This window comes from Cheilinus undulatus, linkage group 2 (assembly GCF_018320785.1).
Source record: "Cheilinus undulatus linkage group 2, ASM1832078v1, whole genome shotgun sequence".
Classification (NCBI taxonomy): domain Eukaryota; kingdom Metazoa; phylum Chordata; class Actinopteri; order Labriformes; family Labridae; genus Cheilinus; species Cheilinus undulatus.
Window position 1 is genome coordinate 762,142 of NC_054866.1, and position 22,499 is coordinate 784,640.

The window sequence follows — 22,499 nt, forward strand, 5'->3', positions numbered from 1 at the left end:
GGATGTTGATAAGTGTCACATTGAATTATCGAGCTTCTCCTTCCTGTACACACTCTACCTCAGCCAAGTCCATTTTGAGTCCAGCACGGGGTAAAGTGAAACAGTTTACATAGCACCATTGACCTAGTTACCCGACTTGTTTGACTCCACTGGCACAGCAAGATGACACAACACACCGGAACATTCTGCGGTTGCATTTTTACTCAAGTTAAATGGGATGCTTATCTCTTGATTGCTCCATGTACTGCCCGCTGGCTGCTTTTGCTTCATACTGGGGTGTTCAGGGACCTGTAAGTGAGCACTTGATGTCGGTTGACTGAGGGCAGAATCTGGGACAGTGTTTTGGTGGCATTTTAAATGTGTGTGTTCAAGCATGAAGATGTGTCTTTTGATCCATGCCAACAACTTATTTACTGGAGGTTACTCTACTTACTAGCTTCAAGCTGCTGGTTGACGTTGCCTAATGTCACAGGGAGAGGCTAATAAGTAGAGCTGAACGATTTGGGACAATAATCTAATTGTGATTTTTCCCCCAGTATTGCAATTGTGATTTGAAATGTGATTATTTCTTTAGTTACATACATTATGTTTTTTTTTGAACAAACACAAGCAATAAATCATTCTGTATTATAACAAACACATTATTGGATAAAACTAGAGCTGAACAATTTAAAAAATATATAATTGTGTTGATTTTGACTCATATTGCAAATACGACAGGAATTTAAGTGTATTGAAGGGAGTTATCATTTTTATGTCATTCTCATACTTTCTAAAAAAAATGCCTGTGGACGATTGCATGATCTGTGCATCACAACTCAGCTGCAAAAGGAAAAAGTTTTCAAGAATATATTTAGATGTTTTATCTTTTTAAAGTGTAAGTGAACCCCCAGCTCAGAGCTAACTCCGCCCACTTCAGGATTTAGAAAATGCACAGAAGAAAGGGAGTAGTGTTGTACTGAGAGGAGGGAGGGGAAAAGGACTTTTTGTTTTGTTTTTTACCTCTGCCAAGGAGGTCATGTGATCAGCAGGGTTTGGTAGTTAGTTAGTTAGATAATTAGCAACATAACTCAGAAAGTCATGGACGGATTTTGATGAAATTTTCAGGAAATGTCACAAATGGCATAAGGAAGAACTGATTAGATTTTGGGAGTGATCCGGATCATCATCTGGATCCAGGATTTTTAAAGGATTCTTCACTATTTGGAGATAGGGCTAATGGCAGAGGTCTGCGCTCTCTGAGTGCTTTTCTGGTTTTTATTAAGGAAGGGGTTTTTCCAGATGAGGCGGGAGTGACAGTGACTCCCCTTGCTAGAAGGTGACACAGAGTCCCACAGCACTGCTGCCTTAGAGCGATCTTTAGAGGTGGAGGATTTTCCCCCTCCAGAGTCCCCTGAAGCAGGCTGTGGAGTGGTGGCTGACTGTGGTGGTCCTGAGCTCTACCTGTTTGGGCCGTTGGCTCCAGCACCGGCGTTACTAAAGTCGGAGCTCTCAGAGCTGAGGCAGTGCAGGAGAGGATGGGGGTGGTCTCTGGATGGTAAAGATGGTAAGAGGCGGTGACATTCTGCCTTTTATATAAAGTTTGTGACGTTTCTACCACACCTGTTTTAGCTAATTAAAAGTCGTAAATGCAGATTTTTTTATCAGTTTGGTGCAAATGGTCAGAAATGACACCAGCATTGATGTGTTTTATCATAGTTCAGTCAGATAGCTATGTGTTCACTACTTCTTTAACTTAGTACAAGACTTCCATTCGTTCATGGGCAAGGTCCCTGCCATCTTGGATTTTGGCATTTTTCATGTGTCTACATTACCACAGAAGACACCAAATAACAGATCTACATTTTTTGAGTACTCTAGTAATAAGTAATTGAGAATCTGACATTTGCATGGTGTCGATACTCCCAGTTTTACACAGTGCACCTTGACTATCAGATTTTAGAGTATAAACTTTTATGGACTGTAGAATTCCTTCATTAAAACCGTCAGCTACAGCAGATCAGCTTCTTTGTTATTTTACTATTCAGTGACGGCCTAACTAACGGTCTATAGACTATGCAGTGGTGTTTTGATGGACTGTATTGTATTCTCAGTTTTCTTTTGAGTTCTTTTGCAGCCATTCAGAAGAACAGCAATATTGGATTGTCCATGTTTACTCCAATAAGTGCAGCAGCAGGCGAGTGCTGTCAAAAGCATGAGCACACTGTCAAAATCACTGCTGCTCTGTGATAAATATTTGATGGTTGATTCTGATGCATGAGCGGATTCAACTGGCGCTGTTATGGAGAGGGTATGTTTACTTGAAGCGTGAGGACTAGAAGGATGCGTATGCCGGTGATTGTGCACAAGTACACCAACACGACCTGACAATGGTGACCAATCCCAGTTTCCTGTCTTCTTCCCAAGCTCCTCTTTTTATCTTCTTTTTTCAATTTTTCATGAAAAAGACCATGTCTCCGTGGACACAAAATAAAGTAATCCTGTGTTATTAATTATTAACCTCAGGTTTTTGTTGGGAACACTAACATGAAGCACACGTCCCAACCTTAGCATTGTTCATCAGAATGTGAAGAAGATCAGACAAGGCTGGAGATATTTTCTTTGGAAAGATGCAAAAAAACTCAGACAGCATGGTTTCTGCTGATCATTTACCATCTGTGTCTCCTGATTTAATATTGCAGGGTAATAATTTGCTTTTAAACATCACTAACTTGCACATGAAAATAAAGCTGTCTTAAATCAGCATGGCCATTGCAATCTCTAAATATCCAGCAATCCAAATTAGGGTCAAAAATAGATGCATAATTACAGACCAGGGCCTGTCTTAATTAATCAGCTGTGATTGAAAAGTTAATTACAATATGAATTACCTCTCAGAATGAGGACTGCTTAGTAGTCATTTGAAGCAGCCTGTTTTCAATGTGAATGAGCATGACGCAAGCTCAGTGGGTCCTAATGTTGCCACTAACATACCATTAACCTGTCATGAATTTTAAAATGGATCACGCAGTACGAGCTTTCAAACGCTCTGCTCCGATCGCTCCTGGCTGCTTTTGATAAACAATTGACAGAACTAATAGAGAGATGAAAGAGGACTAAAAGACAAAAAGAACGAAAGGAGAGCAAGTAGGGGTGGGGTTAAGCTTTGTCCTTTTGTGTAGCTGCCAGGATTTATAATGACGGACCATTATTTTAATGCATGTATGTAGCAGTGGTGTTACATGGGCCCTTTTTATTAGTGTGCACTTACTTATGCCTGTATATTACTGCTATTAGAGATGAGACGCCTACCAATATTAAGGACAACTGTGATCAAATTCCCAAAAGGTTTTCATACTCTTCATACTTTTTTATAGATTATTTTAGGTTATTTTAGCTATTTTTAATTTTAGTCTTAGTTTTAGTCTTTAAGTGAAATTCATTAAGGTTTTACTCAAATTTTAGTCATTTAGTTTTAGTCCATAAAAAGTCCTTGCTAGGACTGTGAATCTCTCCTTCTCAGGACGATTTGATTCGAATCTCGATTCACAGCGTTCGATTTGATTCACTGACGATTCATTGAAATACAGAACGATTTGATTTGGTCCGACCTGATTCGATTCGGTACAATCTGATTAGAGAATCAAAATAACTTTTGGCTTTAACAAAAAATTGTTAAAAAAAGGGGAAAACAAGATAATTTCATAATAGTCCAAGTATATTTGATCTTATTGATAAAACAGACTAAATGCCAGGCCTCCTGTGCTAACACTGAAATTATTTTTAAGGAAGTTTTCATCACACCCAGGCGCCCAGGAGTCTTACTTTGACATTTAACTGGGAGATGAATATTAAAATGAGTTTTTACTGGTACATGTTGGTCCTTCTGTACTTGTGACTTCCTCAGCATTATTAATCCCAGTAACAGTACAAACTAAATATCACATTTTCCCAAGAAGCACAAATTAAAACAAATCTAAAGTCCCAAGGAGATTTGGATAGACAGAGCTCTGTGTGTCTGCTAGTACAAGGGGTTAAAATAATATTGAAAACAGTCAAATTAAAACAGCTTTCTATACATTTTTTCCTTTCATAATTCCTCTTAATGTGAATATTCACATACTTGCGTTAGCATCTTTGCTAAACTTTAGCTTTGCCGTCACAACAGGTGAGATTTATGAGCTGCCGTAGTTCTCAATCGCTTTTCTCCAAAGTGCACAGACAGGCAGACATTTCTAAAGTTATCCTTCCTTCATATAAAGTCCATGTGACTTTTTCCTGAGGTGCAGAACTGTAACTGAGGGACGCTGCGGCGGTGAAAGACATCCAGCTACCTAGCGAGCACCTACGGCGAACAGAGCTCTCGTTTAAAGGTAAAAGGTCACACACACACTTGGACAGAGTGATGGCTGCTCTAGTTTAAGCGCTGCTGTGTGCTGTTGGGGCCTTGCTCAAGGGCACTTTGACAGTGCTCAGGACGTGATCTGGCACCTCTCCAGCTATCAGGCCAAAGCCCAGATATGCTCCGACCGGGAATCGAACCGGCAACTGCTGCCCCCTGTCATTTATCATAGTTGCACCCCTCCCTCTTATTTATTCATAAATGAGGGAGAAAAGTATTTCACAGTACTCTTACTTCAGAAATAAAAACAGGGGAAAGCTTCAGAGAGTTGAGGTAAAACAGAGAGAATGGTGCAGAGACATCTCCATCTACCACTGAGACAGGGCTTCATCCGTGGGACGTAGCTGCAGAGCTTTGGTCTTTGGCTGGTGAATAGGACGGAGAAAGGGGAAATAAAGCCTCAGACATACTGAGAGTGATGCCTCCTTTCTGCTCCATCCTTCTGACTGTGAATGAGTTACATTTAATGAGCACATTTCCTGCAGTATTGGAAATAATAATGTTTGTAACAACTGTCATTTTTCCTTATTTTGAATCAACATTTAATTTTGGCGTGTTACATATATTATTGTGTAACTGTGATGGGTTGGTTTGTTTTAAATTACTCAGTTTAAACGTTACAGAGTGCCCCCCCCCCCCCTCTAATTACCGCTCTCTGCTTTACTCTGTCCTCCACTCCTCTCCATCCTCCTCTGCTGGCCCTGACTATCGGCCTTCTCTCTTCTCTCTTCGTTTCATTGCATAACCTTCTTGGCACAACATCCCAGTCAAATCCCTCCTGTGTGGAAAATGCTGTTTTTATTTGCCTTATGCAAATAAGTCTCTCCAGTACTCACAGCATCAGTAAAAAAAAAATCAGCTACATTTATCAGTCCCATTCAAGTCGTCTACTTCCCAGCTGTGCGTTTAGCATTTAAGCAATGAAAGTGTTTTTGCACTCATGCATTCTGCTCACTCCTCTCTCATGGGTTCTTGTGAGTGCTTATAGAGGCTAATTAAACAGTTTGCTTGCTAATAGAATCACAGACTTAACTAGCCACCAGCTCAGGCGCTGGAATGTTAAGGATGTCTTCAAAGAGGCTAATGTAGGTGTTTGGGTTACTGTATTACTGCTCAGCAGGAATTTATCATGCCAGCGATGCGCCACCATTTCCATTTTTCACTGAGATTGACAGTGAGGGCATCGAGAGGCAGGCGGCGTCAGAGCTGTAAATTCAATACACTCAAAGTCAGGCCAACCTTGAACTGAGGGCACAGTGTTAGAAAGCTTAGGAGCAATGAAGATGCATGGAAATGTAGAGAGGGAGAGGTCAGATCACTGGAAAGGAAAAGAGAAAAGATTGAGGATAATGAGGTGAAGAAGAGGAAAGAGCTTTGAGAGGTGGAGAGGAGCAGAGAGTGTTGTTGGTAAACAGTCTTTTCCCTCCCTCTTCTCTCACTTTTTCCTCACCCAGTGAAATTTTCCATCACTCTTCTAAGGTTTATGGATTATTTGTTTGAGTGTTGAAAAGCACTTTGAGTTTTGATTCCTGCATGTAACCACAAACAGACCCGGTGCTAAAGGGCCTGCTGCATGACTGCAGAGCTGTGAAAAAGTATTTGCCCCTTGTCTGATTCCTGACTTTATTGCATATTTATCACACTTAATGTTTGGGATCATCAAACTATTTTTTATACTTCACAAAGACAACCCAAGTAAATAGAAAATGAATGCAGTGTCTGAATGATTATTTCTTTTTTTAAGGGTGGAAAAAATCCAAACCTATCTGACCCTTTATGAAAAAGTAATTGTCCCCTTGTTAAATCATGAGTTAACTGGGATTAACCACAGTTTCTGGAAAGCTGAGTTCAGTTTCACTCAGTCTTCACCCAGACCTGATTACCGCCAGATTTGTTGAATCAGGAAATCGCTTAAATAGAAGCTGTCAGACAAAGTGAAGTAGGCTACAAGGTAGGCCTGGGCGATATGGCCTAAAAATCATATCAGGGTATTTTTCTTGCCTTTGACGGTAATGGTATTATACCACTGTATTACAAAATTAGTAGGTGATAATGTTTCTCAATCCTAATTCAAATGTTGTTAACCCCCTTCTCCCCTTAAAACAAGCCTTTGATGGCATACTCAATTTATGTCCAAGCATAAGAACACAGCATTTTTTTTTGTTTTATTTTTTAAGTCTCTCTAGGTTTACTTCTGTCTAACTGCACTCCATGTTTCACATTTCCTCTCTATCCTGATGAGGTGTGTTAAACTGCTAATGAACACGTTTCCTGGAGAAGGCGTTCACAATAAAAGCGCTTGAGAAAAATAACAGCCGCGGACTTTTATTGTGAAGGGCTTGACGGCTTGATATACAGCATGCGCGCCGCACACCGAAGCGCCGCGGGTTTGCTCCAACCGAAAGGTGAGCGACCTTGCCCACTGGAAGCGAGTCTAGAGCGCTGTGCTGCGGCGCGCAGCCCTGATCATCAGGAAGAGATCACGGGAGAACTGCGAGTTCACGCAGGAATAGTATGTCAACAGCGGACTACTTTACCTTTTGGGGTTAATTTATCATCCTTTCCAGTATAAGTCCATGATATTATTGGTTCCTCCATTGAGTGAGTACAGTAGGAAGTCAAAAGGTTCATGTTTGCTTCAAGGATCTGTGGTTTTATGCAAAATTCTTTGGCTAAATATTCCCAAAACTTAACTTTTCCTTGTCAAAGGTGCCACTGTAGCTTCATGACCCATGCTACAGACCCATGATACTGTGGACTTAGAAAAGATAGTCAGAAGTTAGAATAGACCTTTAAACGGTTGTTCGAGCCGTTCTAAGATGAAGTCCCGCAGCCCTGGGCTCTCGACAAACTGAGACCAGCCAAAGCAGCACTTACAGTAGTTTGTGTTAACGCCCCAGGTAGGCTGACAGAGACGGCACACTGACTTTGTTGTGGTACAGCCATCAAACTTTGAGAGGAAAAAAACACTAACCTGCTTAGTTTCAATGGCTAGAGCGGCTGACTTTTGGTTAGTTACCTGGCTGCACATAATACTAAAGCTAAATGTGCTTATGACTGGACTCAGCCTGTCTGTCACAAATCAATTGTTTTGCCAGCTGTGGGAGTGGATATGCCGTGCGTGTGCATCACAGCACAACGTAGGCATTTAAACTGGTGATGACGGTGTTGCAGAAATCCATTCCGTGGCAAAAACTGTACCGGTGGCGGTCTTAATACCGGTTTACCGCCCACCTCTACTACAAAGTCTCAAAATGAAACGCATCATGTCACGATCCAAAGAAATTCAAGAACAAATGAGAAACAACGTAATTAAAATCCATCAGTCTGGAAAAGGTTACAAAGACATTTCTAAGGCTTTGGCACTCCAGCGAACCACAGTCAGAGCCATTATCCACAAAAAGAGAAAACTGGGATCAGTGTTGAACCTTCCCAGGAGTGGTCGTTAATGCACTGCACGGTAGCCGGCACATGTAGTAAACACTGTAGAAGGGAGCTGTAGAGAAAGCAGCTCATTCTGAGTCCTCCCATCACCACACATTACTCCGACACTAAAGAGCAGTCAGATAACAACCCAAACATCACCTGTCTGTGTCTGTGTGATTCGTATGCAGTACAGTAATGGGGTAAAAGGTGTGTTCTCTCCTCTCTAAGTTTGATGTCTACATAAACAGCAACATTAACCAACTGTACTCTGTCGGCCTGTCTGTGGCTTTAATATGAGCTGCAGCAACTCGTATTACAATGGCTTAACCCTGATAACTCAAATAATAGCCAGAAAATTCTCATTTTTTGGAACTGAGAGGTTTATTTAACCTTCTACTCAAACCCAAAATAAGACAAATTGTCATGAAATTTCACAAGAATATATATTTTTTAATCACATTTGCTACATCAGACATTTTTGAGTACTGATAACCCACTGGAGGGCATTTTTTATCATGAACTGATTGTATTCAAAATGTTTTTAAGTGATGTATTGATCATGTTGATAAGAGGTCTTAAAAGTGTATCAAATATGACACAATAGGCTTTAAAGGGTTAAACAGCTGTTTGGAATTGTGTTTTAACTTACGCTTACTCATTTTAATTTAAGGCAGATTTTATGGGATTAGTATTAGGTTTTATTAGGTGTGGGAATCACTTAGGGGTGAGTATTGGCAAGAACTTCACGATATGATACGCATCACGATACTTGGGTCACGATACGATAGTATCACGATATATCAGGATATCATGATATTGTGATATATTGCGATATTCTACACAGTTAACTAAGAAAAATATAGACATGTATATGTAAATCACACAATACGTTGGTGGTGTTCCTGCTATATTTCATGGCAGCAAGACAGTGCTTGCAAACGGCATTTCCTTTCTCTAACTCGCTGTTTGTGCTCTCCGTTTTAACTTTGAAGCCCAAATGCTTCCAAACGTCAGCTTTGAATTGTGCAGGTGTTGGTATTTTGTAAGCCATGTGGAGGTGCAGAGGTCATATTTTACTAACAACTCAGCTAAAATATGAGTTTTTACTTTTTACAAAAAAATTAGTATTAAGAGCTGAAGTATAGATATTGTATCGGATGTCAAAGTATCGCGATATATTGCTGTATCGATATTTTTTCACAGCTCTAGAGTCACTAGTGGCCCTACAATATGATATTATCATTATGCTTGGGTCACGATTCGATATTATTGCAATTTTAAACATTTTGCAATACAGAGAGAATTGCAATACCATATATTGCGATATATTGCAGTCTATACCATTTTCCAACTGTTTAGCTGATTTAGCATTAGCCTTGCCCTCATGTTTGTCGTATTTCTATTTATTTTCATGCAGCGATTCCTACAAACCTTATGTGTCATGTCCATCTCATTCATGCCTTGCTTGAGTTCCTGTGCTTCCTCTGATGCTGCCATGTTTGTTGTACTAACTTTCTCCTGCTCTGTGACCAACACCTCTGCTGACCTCACTGGACAAACAGATTTTATTTTTCCATTTTCATAGACTTCAGGTCAAATAAGTAATTAATGAGAAAAAATCGATTCTTGGTGGACGAGACAATATATCACCAGACGAAATATCACGATACTATGCTTTATGGATTTTTCTCCCACCCCTAGCTTTTATGCATTTTGAAATACTTTTGTTCTTTGAATAAGAAATCCAGTTTCGATTACTAGAGATTTATGTAATGTTACACACAATACCACCAAAACAATAAGACCGTTAACTCTGATTTCAAAAATATCTGGGCGTCGATAGATATATATGAGAATCTGATAGGAACTGTAAAAAAGTGGTTTGGCCCATCTCTAGTGTATACCAACATTGATGCTTAGAAGAACAGTTTGGCCTTACTGATACCTGTCCTTATTCAGTTACTGGTGTTTTCTTATTTCTTCTTTTGAAGAAAGACTCCCACTGTGCAGCATTTTCTCTCATATTTACCATTTGAACACCACAGATAAACATTGGCTGCTAATATCTGTCAGTCAGGGCTGAGTATTCTGACTACCATTTCCTATTTCTAGACAGGAAACTAAAACCACATACTTTGTGTATCCAGATCATATGAAAGTATCTATGTGCCTCATACCAAACTATAGAGAATGATCTGTATTAAAAGTAGAAAAAAAAGACTTTTGGCCAGTCATTTTTTTTCTGGTGCAAGGACTGTCCACAAAGCATATCTAAAAAATGAATCAGAATCAGCTATGCATACATTTGATTTGAATATTTATTTGTGGGTGCATGAACAGGTTTCTGCACGCTACTCCACCCATCCTGCAGTAAAACGGTATGAAAACAACACAGCCTATCATTTTGCTCCCCCCCTCCCACACAGATCAGCAGTTAGTGAAATGCTGACCCTTGTCTTTCACTGCACCCCTTTTCCCAGTCCACTCACACTCAGCTGCCTGAAAGCGTAGGGAGATGGAGCAGCTTATTGTTTCTATGCTGTGTCTGTGCCCTTCACGTGTGCATTTATTGTCATTGCCTTCATGTGTGAGTGACAGTGTGTAAAGTGTGACTCTGTCAAGAAGGAGGTGTTTAGAGTTGGAGGGGTTTGTGTGTTGAGGGGCACTCTGCTGAAAGAAAAAAGCAAAGAAAAAAATCAATAGTTGTGTGCATTAATCATTCTGCTGCCACAAAGAATTATGGGAACATGAGCTGAAGGATGCATTTTGTGCATTTGCAACATATGAGTGCTGTGTGAAGGGGAGTTTGGGGAATTCGAAGAGGGCGAGACAAGACCCTTTTAGTAGGCAGTGAGGTTGTAGCAGAGATAGTTGGGGCTGTTTCTTCATGCATTGTGTGAACACTCTATTTCTTTTGCCTTTTTAGGCAGAGATACACAGTTTGTTTTGCAGCGATTGCCATGTAAAAGCATTCGTTTGGCTATTTTGAACGGTTTAATAAGAAAGCTTTTGAATTAGCTGAGATTACATTTTTATTACAAAGCTGTTTCAGTGCACCAGGTTTTTGATGCTAAAGCTCACATCTTTTTGACATTCTGATTTTGTTTTTAAATCTCTCTGCTTTTGCTGTTTGGAAACAAAGAAACCAAGCTTCCCTTTGACTTTCAGGTGGAGCTGTTTGAAGTCTCCGTCTTAGCTGTGTTGAAGGCTTGAGGACGTGATACATATTTGATAAGGATCGATAGAAGGGTTACTGAGACAAAGATGGAGGGAAATCGATCTTGGACCGGGCCTCCCAAAAGCATCTTAGACCTAAGGTCATCTTTTAAACATCCTTCAGGCTCAACAGCTGGGGCACAGAATTGTAATTTGTGCTGAACTTCAAAGCTTTCATTCTTCTCTTGCATACATACTGTCTTTTACATTTACTCAGTGGAACACTCTAGAAACTATCAGCAATAAGATATGCTCACCGCTAAAAGTCACATTTTTGTATACTGACATGCCATCCACTGACATCCTTATTGCTCTGTTCATGTAAAAGAATAAGCATCTGTTTAGGGACGGGAGCGTGAACAGCAGACAACATTCTGGCATGATGGCTGGGATTCCCAGCTGATACTCCATACGGGTAGACAAAATCAGCAACTGTTGAAGCGGGCGCTCTTCCATCAGTGTTTACTAATAAACAGTAGCAATATGGCAGCCATTAGGCTGTTTAGGCAGGGAATGATTAGGGTGGAGATGGCTGGGCGCGCTGGGAGACAGAACATGCTCTCATCTTTAATAGGCAATTTGGCTTTCTATGATGGGGATACTCTTTAGTTTTCATCCTGGCCTGAAAACAGAAGATTAAATAAACACTGCTCTGTTAGTGTGCTGTCATGACTCCACAAAACAGAATTTCTCTTTACTGTGACTCTTACTCTATTGCTCTTCATATAACAATAGGTTATTAATAGAGCTGCACAGTTTAAGAATATGTAAAATAAAGCGGTGAAAGAGTAGTTCAGAAAAACATCAATAATAATCTTTAGCTCCATCAGATCCAGTAAGGAGAGCAGCTCTTCGCTGCTAGAGTTTGTGGATTACTGAAGGACATTGCTGTGTTGAAAATGGGCTGGAGCCAGGCCAGAACTAGCCTGGCATAAGGCCAAGACACAGATTAGTAATAAGCATGGTGTGAGCTAATTACAGCCGGAACAAGCAATTAATTTCTGTTTATAAACTCTCCTGGATGTGGTCTGCTGGGTGACGGTGGCTGTGTAGGTGCAAACTCCCTCTGTTCCTGTTTGTGTTGGTGACAGGTGGCATGGAACATGGAGGAACCTTCCCATATGTTCTGTGATGAAACACTGGGGGACCCAGCGACTAACTGGTGCGCCCAGTCACATCCTGTAATACAGCAACATCTGCTCTGATCTTAAAGTGACTGATTAGATTTTAAAAGGCACTTAATAAGTCAGATCATTCTGCTGACCTAATAAGGCTTTTTTGACTCCATTTTTCATTGCTTTTCTTCATCCAATCAAGGATTAATACACTGTCTTTTTCAGCTCCCAGGGTGGCAAATCTGAACAGTAAATCATACTGAGCCTCTTTAAACTTTCACATAGAGCTTCAAACTGGGCTCCCTGCCGGGCAGCTGTGACACTGATTAGACATGATCCCTGTTTTTAGAGACCTGGACACAAACCTGTAGAAGCATTGACCAAAATAACCCTGTAACTGCCCTTAATCACAGATTACTGTGATTGATCTTACTGCCTTTTAAAATGTGATTATTCTAAATTAAAAAGTACTTTTTTAGGTCAATGTTGATGATCTGAAGCCGATTTACAAACAACTTGATTCAGGAATTGGATAAGAAATCAGGTCTGAGACCAGTGAAATGCAATGTTTAACACTTTTACATATTATGAGGTACGCAGGAGCGCATGTACAAAATGCCCCACTGAGGTCTAATGATGCCTGGTTAATCTGACAGCATCTACTTTTCAAATGTTCATGTTGAGGTTTTCTATGTAAGGCAGTCGTAGTTAGCAACGCAGCTAAGAAACAGAAAGCTTTGTTAGTTTTACTCTTTTATTCATGCTATTGAAGTTTTGCTTCCTGATTGGATACATGACCTTCTGGTTGGGGATAATATTAATTGCAACAAACAAACAAAACAAACCAAACAAAAATACTGTCCTCAGACCAACAAAAATGAAAACATGCAAAGCTAAAGGTAAAAAGTTAGAGATCACAATCTCAGAATAACTTTTGCCTTTCTGCTGAGCTGTCTGTGAGTTTTGAGTAGGTGCACCTTTATTTCATTAGGATCAACACACTGACTCTTACAACCCTTCTGAAGCACAAGTGATGATAACCATGCATGACAGGATTGTCTCTGCTCTTTTTAACAGTAATCAATGTCCTGCCACTAGAGGCCACTGTAGCTTCCTTTAATGGCCGCTGCCTTCCTGCCTGAGCTTTTCTACAGCACTTCACTGGACGCAAATATGAGGAGTGTTTGTGTTTTTCTTCTTTTAAACTGCCTACAATTCCATATAATGTGCGATAATTTCTAAGTGGTAAATGTAAATAAAGTGGTATGTAGGCTGTCGATGACTGATCTCACATAGAACTACTCAACCAATGAAGAGAGGTCGCATCAAAGCTGATGTTAATCTGCATGGTGGAACGAAGGCTGGGGGAGCTAGCTGCTAATGTTAGCCGCGCTGTAGAGGGTAAATCAGGCTCACATTACACCCGCTGACACAACAGTCGTTTTTACACAGAGATTCCACGATAAAGGTGAAAAGGAAAGCCTGTCTCTGTTCCACAATGAGCAATTCACACAAAGGTGTAACAGAGCCGTGCACACCTGAGCTTACACACACACCCCGGCGTCCCGTAATCAGATGGCAGCTGCTGCCCGAGTCGCTGCTTTCAATGAAACTCCAAACTCTGGATTTCTCAGTCAAAACTCTGTATTTTCTAAATGAAATATGGGGAAAATAACATGAACATTCATTTTGATCTAATCGATCATGTTTCTGAGTTGGAGGTCTGACTTTAAGCAGTGTCACAGCGCACGTATTTACGTCGGAGGTCGGAAACTTCAGAGTACCGGGCTCACTTGAACACATCATTGAACTTTTCAGGTGCTGCTGTGAGCAGAGATGTGTCTGCTCTCTCCTCTCCTGTACAGAGTGATCAGCTCTCTAACCTCACAGTCTCTCCAGTTAGTCCACATTATTCTTTGTTTTATCCCGCTGTTGTTTTCTCCCATGAAATGCTGCTAGATTAAACCGCGTTTTTAAATCTCCCGTTTATGGAGACAGCAGCGCACACTCGCCGTTGCAGAATGCCATGACGTCCTTTCACACTCGTTGCGGAAAAGTCTGTTAGGGCTCTGATACTACCTCTCGATCCGGATCAGAGGTGGGGCGAGATCGACCCCCATTGCGGAACAGTCGCTTTCATACAGAACGGCGATGCACAACGAAGGCGTAACAGACACGGAAAAGAGAGGCAGTGTGAAAGTAGCTATAGACTCTGGAAGGAATTTGACTGTTTTCTAGGAATTTTCTCCTCTAGACTAGTTGGTTGAACTAACTTTAACTGAGCGTTGAGCTGGACAGGGGAATTTACGCTTAGGAACATCCTTTATTTCTATAAGAGGTAGCTGATAAAAACCCTGATTACTGTGATTTTGTAAGTGTGAAAACATTTCACAGACTGGTTCGTTGAATCAGATGGTTCTAGCTCCTGTTACAAGTACTAAGAATGTGTTTCTAAAGCTAGTGTAATTGAATTAACGTGTTATTATAGTCACATATTTAGTGATAAAGAATCCTGGACTACTCAGACACATTCTTGTGTCACTAAATTAGTTTTTGCCTACTTCTGTGATTTTGTCTGATCCTTCTCCAGATTGACGTCTTTAGTGACGAATGATCAGCTGACCTCAGTGCAAGGTGACCCCCTCTGTTCTTCCTGATGTATGAGGCATCAAGCAGCATTATTTCTCTTCAAGGCTTGTTTTCTTTCCTCCTGCCTCCTTGGCTTGAGCCTTGAGAGTGCACAGACAGACACACACTGAGTATACTTCAAGCGTGTCTTTGACCTCACCTTGCCATTGTACAGCCAAGAACTAAGATCCAAACAAAAACCCAAACTCCCTGCAGGCTCCCGCTAAGTGGCTGTGGTGAAACAAGAGGGGCTGATGGGCAGTCCTCACCTGACTGTTAAAAAGACGATCAGAGCTGTTCAAAAGTAGCCTGGCCTTTCATTCTGATACGTCTGTCTATGTTTATGAAGAAGTTATTATTAGATAGCATGCTTCCTGCTGTGCATCCTGTCTTTGATGCATCATTGAATTTGTCAGGATGCTGAAACATTAAAGGTACACGGATGTAAATCTTGTGCTCTGTACTGTCATTTGCAGCAGTGACGTCACGAGGCGACAGCTACAAGCAGAATGGCCTTTTGACAGACACAGCCTGCAATCTTCACATCAGCGTAGGAGTTGAGCCAGCCAATCGGTGCTGAGCCTCCATTGCTGCACACGCTTATCACCTGCACACAGCTGCTGTTGCCCCTGCATGGGAGCAACAGAAGAGGGAGAGAAAGAAAGAGCAAGAATGAATGGTCTGTCTGAGACAGAGGCTGATTTGTGTGGAGCCTTAGCTCGCATCTTTCTTTCAAACCATTTCAGAGCGGTGCGTTTTTAAGACATATTTTTGGGCTACTATAATGAACATTTGTCATTTCGGCTAGGAGGAAGAAAAAAATCACTGTGTTTGTTGTGATTAGCGCTGCATCAGCCAAGCAATAGTTAAACTGTGATTCAGAGTGGAAATGTGCTTTGTAGCCTCTGTGAAATGAGAAGCGAGAGAGGGAGAGATAAGCTCAATCTGAATTGATTTTGCCGTTACTTTCTGCTGTACTTGAGTTTCCATAGCAACGTGGTCAGGTTCCCCTCGGCCTCCTAGGGCAAGTGTAATTGTTGTCTGTTCTTCCTAGCATAACTCTTTATTTGCCTCTTTCTCTCCTTTCTTCCTCTTTCTATTTTCTCTTAACAATACAGAGCCGCGACTGAGACTTTTCTGGGATGATTTTAGGGACCGTCAACACCACCATGATGAGAATCATTTTTACTTTACAGTAAACAAGATTTTCTAAACCATATCAACTTGAGGTCTGTTGTGTTTTTGTATTTTTTTGTTATAGTTGAGGTTCAGAACTAATCTTTGCTCTTATTTTTCTCAGTTTCTCGCATAGGCTAGAAAAAGCAGAATTACTGAAATGCATAATTTCAAGATTAGTTGCATTCAGCACGATTAACCAAGATCCACAATTGGTGCATTCTTTTTTAAATCCCATGCTTTATCGTCCCTTTTATCCCATTTAGTGTAAGCCATGTTAACGTTTCCCTGCAGCTGCAGTGATGCAAAATAAGTACACCGCTAAGGATGGGCGATATGGACTAAAAAAATTATCACGATATTTTGCTGTATTTATTGCAATAACGATATAAATTACGATTAAAAAATAGCACCATTCAACACAGTCTCTTTGGCTAGGTAAAATGTATCAAATTGGCTGCTTAACTACACCAGCTACACATAAATATAGACATATAAATATATCTATATTTAACCCTGTTTGCTTCTACATTTCAGAGATTCAAAGAGAAATTTAGTTGGAAATGGAACAAAGACTGTTCCAACTCAGCATATCATTAAAAATGTCAGTGTCAGCATTAAAAATTGACCCTAAACTAGAAGTTTTTACATCACTATTTAACCTCCATATGGCCCCTCCTGGATATGGTCTTTTTTGTCCAGTTTGCCTCTATCTCTAGTGTTTAAATCTAAAATGCAGTCTGATCTCCTCTTTTAAGTCTGGAGGGTCCTTCAGTGGAGCAGAGCTGCCAGGCTCCATCATGTTTGTTTTTACAGAGATAAGCCACTCACTGCAAGTCCAAGTTAAACTCTTGTTGTTAAATTAATAAAAATACAAATAAGAACATTTGATAAATGATTTTAACTAAGTTTAAGTCCATGGTGTATAATAACACTGAAGCCTATAATGTTTTAAATGTGGTAGTAAGAGTCTCATTTTCAGATATAGAGCATACAGTGTGGTGCTTTAATGTTGATCTGTCCCTCCATCGTACACTTCTGTCTGTCTGTGAGGTGTCTACTATAGACACACACCTATGCACCTAACAGACAGAACCCACAGCGCTGATGAAAAGAAACATGCACCATGTTATCTATCATTTATATAAAATCTACATGAGATGTGAGTTTATTACTCATATCTTTCTAAATATTACACTAAGCGCTCTGTTGTTTCCTCGTATAAACAGTGGGACCATGCGTAATTTCTGCGGCTGTGAAACAGAGGAATCAGGGATTGTAAAATAAAGCACACTGTGCAAACGACCGTTGTCTGCTCCATGTCTGATTTCCTCTAACTAAACCATTTCCAGATAATGGAGGTAGCTCCTCGTTCAGCAACAAACTCATCCTCTGTTTCAGCTCCGCCTTCTGCCATGTTTGTTATGTTTCTACACGTGAGTTACGAGTGCGTCGCAGTTGATGATGTATGTGTGCACGACGGTCGCAGACACATTCGCCCTCAACCATAGTTTATCGTTATTATTGTTGAATGTTGTTTTCTCATCGTGGAAAGTTTTTCTCCACAGTATATGATAAGATATCGCCCACTTCTATACACCGCTACGTCCTCATGTCTCGTTTCCCTTTAAATTCACAACATGTTAAATTCAGCCACCAGGGGGCTCTCAACAAAAACAATAACACAATGGAGTGGTAAATGCTAGCTCACTTCTGTGTTTTAGGACTCATTGCCACACCACTCTGTATGATGAGTACAGACCAGCTCTGCCCGGCTAGGCCCCTCTCTGCTTTACTTCTTCATTTAAACTGAGGACTCTGTTCTGTAAAAGGCGTGTTTATTTAACAGAAAACTGCGTTTTGTTCTCCTTCATACATTTCCATAATGAGGGAGAAATGCACTAAAAAATGCACTTTCCTGTTGGCTTTGAAAAAGGTCCCAGCATGCAAATGTGTGCTGGAGGTGATGCTAGAGGGCACGCCCTCCCTGGGACCTTTTCCAAAGTGTGTTTAGTGCCGTCTTTAGTAAATACACCCTGTTAGTTCCCTCTATGTTAAACAGAGTCCTCAGTTCAAAACTAGAGGTAGTATTGAGAAGAGGAGGGGAGAGTGTGGGGGTTTTCATGTTACAGAGGTGAATTTGGGTGGTTGAACTCTTAACCTATGGCAGCCACCAGAAAAGGATATGTCCTTTTATGATTAAACACGTAAAGACATTTTTCTGTCGCTGTAAACTTAAGGAAATATTTAGGATATTGTAAGACCTCAGTGAAAAAATAAAATAAGGATGGCTGATTTTTAAATTAGATTGGAGATTTTAGTGCAGAAATCCTACATACTATATTTAAAAAAAACGTACAGGCAGCTAAATGAAAAAGTCGAACAGCATCTGAACCTTGTGTTGTCAAACATTTACTGTTTACCTTTTCAGTCCATAACAACTTCCTTTTTCCATGATTAAATTCATGTTGTAATTATCACCTTACTACAAAAGCAGGTCTGTGTTTGAATAGGAAAAGAAGTACAGTAGGAAAGTATACAATGCATTTAAATCAATTAAAATGTTATTCTTTTGACAGCCCTCAGTAGAAGATCAATAATATGCCCAAGCATGGATCTTTTTCTCTATATTGTTCCTTTGATACATTTTTATAGTGCAGGCAGGGTTATTTTTCCTTTGTTTGTTTGTGTTTTACCAAATTCTTAGAAGTTGGTAGCAGCTCCAAAAGAAAATGCTACTTTTTTCCTTGCCGGTTTTAAAAGCTCAGCATTTTGCTGCACCGCTAAAAACCGCCCCATTCTGCCATGCACATACTGGCTCAGAGTCAGATGTACTGGCCCCCAATCAGCCAGAATTTAACAGTGTTTTCCTCCAGACTAACTTCATTAGACAGTTGATAATGGTTTGGCAGGAATCTGTTTAGTTTCTAATGAGAGTTTATTTCAGGAATTTGGAGAAATCTGCAGTGTCATTGTTTTCTATGGATCTGATCGTAACATGTGAGAGGAACAGAATGAGGCCTCCTGGCTGAGATGTAGACAGGAAGACAGAAGAGAGGGAGACTAAAATAATCCTAAACTCAGTTTGCTTCACTCCTCAAGATAACTGAAGGACCCTTTCTTATCTGAATTAGATTTTACCATCTCTCTCTAATTCTAGTGATACGCCGCTGTGCCTGTAACAAGACATTCACAGCTGTTTGGAGCTTAATGGCTCATAGAGGCCTTGCCTGCTCAGCAGGAAGAGATGGAATGCATTTTGGGTCTGCGATTAGGACTGCTGATCTAGATACATTTACGTTGTGGCTTTCAGGTTATTACAAAAGAAAAATGGTCAAAAGTATCCAAGTGAGACAGCCTAGATCAGCACGATGACCTGATTAATATGTGGAATTATAAAAGGACTGAGGAAAGAGAAAGCTTGGTATAAAATGCTTCAGGTGACTCCTGGAAACTCAGCCTGCCTGGGCAGTCTGACCTAAAATCATACCAAATCATTATTATTTTTAGTGGAATGATTTTTACTATAGAGAAATAACAAATGGTTAAAGTAAAAACTGAACAGTTGGTACCAACAACGATAAAGGTGCAGTACACAGTCTCTGACTATTTTGTGTATGAGGGAACAGAGTTTTTAATTTACATTTATTTCTATAAAGCTTCAATAAATGGTTGTCACAATGCCAGAATTACAAACTTTGACATGACTCTAGTGAAAATCAAATGATATTGGAATCTGATTGACGCCGCAGCAACAGAAAAAGTCCATGTCATGCAATATTTGACTATTTTCTTTTTAATGGTCTCAGATTTCAGAGAAACTCCTACATGCTGTCTAAACAGTCCAAAAACAGAGGAAATATTTCTGTATATTCAGGTTGTCATATGTTCTACTCTTAAACACAGCGTGTTTCTAAAGGATTTACTGATTTGTTGGTGTAAAAAGCATTTTAAATATCCACGTACAGATCTTAAATCATGTTTTTGTTTTACCTTAAGTGATAGTACCATGTTTAGATTGCACATAAATGTAGGCAGCATTTGTGAGGCATGTGGAGCTGGTCATGCAAATCTATCAGTGGTTTTTTATGATCTATTTTTGTAAAACAAATCTGACTCCATGTCTTACTGTTTATTTTTGACTGCCTGAACCTGAGCGGACCTTTTCTCCTGGTTATGGCCTCACTGTTTCTCTCACCACACATTTTTCCTTCTTTGTCTGTCATGTTGTGTTCCTAAATGTTAAATGTAAATCCCCTCTGTTCTGTATTAGTAAGCTCCTTTGTATCTGATGCCTTGGACCTGTCCCAATCTGCTCTGTGTTTTCTTACTCCAGATCAATGTTAATTAATACACATCTCCCTGGGGGACGGCAGGGAGGCCATGCAGAGAATCAGAGCTCACCTTCACAGGACAGGCTTGATCTGGACCATGTTTGGAGGGAAATCCTTAGAAATATTTGCTGATAGGTTAAGGCCAGGTAGAGGTTCATAAATAAAGTAGATTGATATATTTTTCAAATGAGATTTGAGGTAAGATAATACTGCTGTGGTTTATGTTAATGTTAGCTTGAAAGATAAATTAGATACCAGGCTTAATGTTCAGTTCAATAATAATCATAATAATAATATCTTGAATTTATATAGCGCCTTTCAAGAAACCAGAGGACGCTTTACAAAAACACAGACAAGGACCAAGTTCAAAGATCGTTTACAGTACAGTCTAACCACAAACTTTAATAAGCTCATTGATAACATCATTTATCTGAAATGGTGATGCTCTGTGTGGACGATGGACTCCATCCTACAGGCTCTGAGGATGTTTTTACCGTTTCTGAGTCTCCAACAGCAACCCTCTTCCTACTTCCACATCTGCTGCACAGCTAAGAGGAAGAAAGGGCTCGCCTTGTAAGCAAACCCGTCACCAGCATTAGGGTTGACCCGATTCTGATACCAGTATCGTAAATACAATACAATACAATAACTTTATTTATCCCTGAAGGGAAATTCATTTGTCTGGAGTCTCGTGTGTTTATGGTGAAAATTGCTGATGTTATGACTATATAATTCTACGTCCGATACTGCTTTAAATGCAGACGTTGATGTTGGCGAGTACACGAGTTTATGCACTGATCTGATACTGTTTGGTGAACTAGTCTGTGCTGCCAGAAAGCACTGCATGCATGGGCCACCATCTTTGGAGCAGTGAAGAAGAACCAAAGGACCCCCTGCAGCAGCAAAGGATGGACGCTGCGTGACAAGTTTATCTCTGAATGTGATCCAGACCGGCGCTGCCGTACACGACAAGAAGTAGCACAGTTTATCAGAAGTTAAATAACCTTTGGACCATGAATCGTTGCCTCTTACTTGTTTTACCTCTTGAAGCTAGCTGTTGTGCCTTCCTATTGATGTCTTTGAATCCGTTGCAGCAGCATTTTCAGTGAGCCTGCAGCTCATGTGACTTTTGGGGACTTGAATGATTAAATCCACACCAGTAAACCTGATGTTGAACGTCTTTTTATCCATTTAATCGAGTTACAATCATTTACTACTGCTAGCTTGAATACTAGCTTGAATGCTAACCGGCATATTGTTTACCCTTTGTTTGGGTCTGTCAGCCAATAGCAGGCTGTTTTGTAATCATGTGATGCTGCCTGAAAAGAGCATAAAGGAGAGAGAGAGAGAGCCTGTGATGTGGCCTCCTGTATTATCTTTATTTGAATATTTAGCAGTAAAACTCAATAATCAGCAGGAAATCAACTTTAGGCTCACAGAGATGCTGGACATTATGGTTCTATTTTCAAATATATAGGTGTAAAATCATTTTCTAGTCTGCACAGTCAGTCCAGAAAGTTCACACTGGTATCAGATCAGTACTCAGTATCAGCCTTGAGGGCTCAGTGAATGGTAAATGCACTTGAGCTTGTATAGCACTTTTCTAGTCATGTGACGCCTTTACATCACATGTCACGCCTCCCCTTTCACACCCTTTCCCTCCCCTTTCACACACTGATGGCAGAGGTTGCTATGGAGAACTGGTCATCAGTGTGAGCTGATCCCATTCATGTGCATGTGTTAAACTTGGACATGGTGCTGTGTTTTGCACGGACGGTTTTTTGTTTTTGCTGTTATTATAACATAACATGCAGTTAAAAAAATCATCGTGAGAGTCATGAGGGAAGAGGAAGAATGAACGATCGGTAGCTGGGTCAAACTCTGTCTGAATTGATGTAGTCTGAGTCAGCCCTAATTTGCACTTCTACTAGTTTAAATGACCTCAAATAAGAGAAAGCTAAGAAAAGCAAGCAGGACCTTTTGTTGCCGTGTTCTTGAACTGAACCTGTACTGAAGCTTCAAAACCTATAGGTACGAACTTAACCATGTCCTCTGTGAGTCATTGACAGACCTACTCATGAAGTGTTCATTGGCAGCCAGTGCTTGTTTTTAATGGTTTAGCATTCAGGCTGGTTAAACAGGTGGATGGCATCACTGGTCTAAAGATGAGCTATCTCTGATGAGGAGCTTTATAAGACATCCATCTGTCCTCATCTTTAAAAA

At 40.3% G+C, this 22,499-nt stretch overlaps 1 protein-coding gene across 2 annotated transcripts in view; it reads left to right on the forward strand.

Moving 5' to 3' along the window:
- Positions 1 to 22,499, forward strand: part of dscamb (Down syndrome cell adhesion molecule b) — a 243,532-nt gene that overhangs the window by 38,318 nt on the left and 182,715 nt on the right. The gene's annotated exons all lie outside the window — the stretch shown is intronic.